Here is a 1,627-nt window from a genome sequence, read left to right on the forward strand (position 1 = left end):
CTCATCTCTCTTGAATTATTTTCAAGCTGTTCAACTTTTACAACAAGCGAAGAGAAAACACTATTCACCTTGTTTTAATTTGCGAACTTTGCGCTTGTATTTTTATGTATTCTTTTCAATAATTTGATTTTATTGTAACACCATCCGACTACTGAATTTGTGTCTTATTTATAATATTTTTATTAATTGTCATCTTTTATGTACTGATGATGGTCAAATCTTGACCGAAACGTCTACTTATTCATTTATTTGTGAATTTGAAATATATGACTCATTTTTATTGTTGTGGCAGTATGCTATTTATTATTGTATTTATATTTTGTATTTGTTTAGCCACCTTCGAATATTCTTACTTTTGATATTGATGATATTTAAAGTATGATATTATATTTAAAATATAAACATAGGTAACATACATCAAGAATATTTAAAATAAAATTCTAAAGAGATATTATATTAATTTACTATTATAATTAATAAATAATTAAAACAAAATATAAAATATATACATATAAAGAATACGTATTTGTCTTGTAAGATGTTTTAGTTTTATTTTGTTTCCTAAAAGTATCCATGAGTAAAATAATGTAATTTTTAGTAGAATTAATATTTAACTAACAAAATTAAAATTTTATGATATAAGTACGTTTAATTTTTATAAAATAAATAACAACAAATGAAGGGCGAAGTAAGAGTCAGCACATTCTTTAAAAAAACATGTAATTAAATTAAAAGTACAGAAAAGGTAAAAAATGAAGAAAAGATGTATACTAAGAAATAATAACGGTGAAAAGTAAATATTACTTACTAATAGTAAGTTTCGGCTACCGGATTGAGTCCTCTTCAGATGTTAATATAATGGAAACAGAATTAAAAAATAATTGTCGCAAAAGTTCGAAGATTAAGAATACACGCAGTTCGGTTGAGTCTCGATGTAGAACTCGACATTATTCGTATGATTGAACAGTAAAAAAAAAGTGTCCTGTCTCATAGTCAAGTTCTAATTGATAAAAAAAGAAAAAAGAAAAAAGAAAAAAGAAAAAGATCTCTTGTGAAAAAAGTAAACTTAAATAAATTGACAACCGTAATTAAGAAAAAAAGTGAAAACTCACTAGCAAACATATGTAAAAAATCAAAACTAATGTATCCATATAAGTATAACAAATAGTATAAACGCATAAAGAAGAATGGAATGCAGATGTGAAAAAACGAATATTGTGTATCGAATAATGTGATCGCTCGCTGAAACGAATCGCCACGCACTGAGAGAGGAGACGGGCCATCAGTATTAAAAAAGTCAAACTTTATTTACAATGGGTCAATATGCTTTATGAAGACCTTTAATGTCCGTTTGTAAATTAAGACTGTTTTTCTGCTTCTTTATGTAAACCATTTCGGTAATTAAACGTTTCCTATAACAAGGCTCTTTATCTAAGATTTTGACGTTGTCTCATTGGAAATCGTGATTACATTGTAGCCTATGTTCAGTGATAACAGAACGGACAGAAGTTTTATGCCTAATATGATTACGATGTTCAGTAATTCTGGTTTTCAATTGTTTGCTCGTCTGTCCAACATGAGACGCATCGCAATTGTTATACGATATTTTATATACTACATTACTTTT

Source organism: Trachymyrmex septentrionalis, unplaced genomic scaffold, assembly GCF_001594115.1.
Source record: "Trachymyrmex septentrionalis isolate Tsep2-gDNA-1 unplaced genomic scaffold, Tsep1.0 scaffold83, whole genome shotgun sequence".
Lineage (NCBI taxonomy): Eukaryota > Metazoa > Arthropoda > Insecta > Hymenoptera > Formicidae > Trachymyrmex > Trachymyrmex septentrionalis.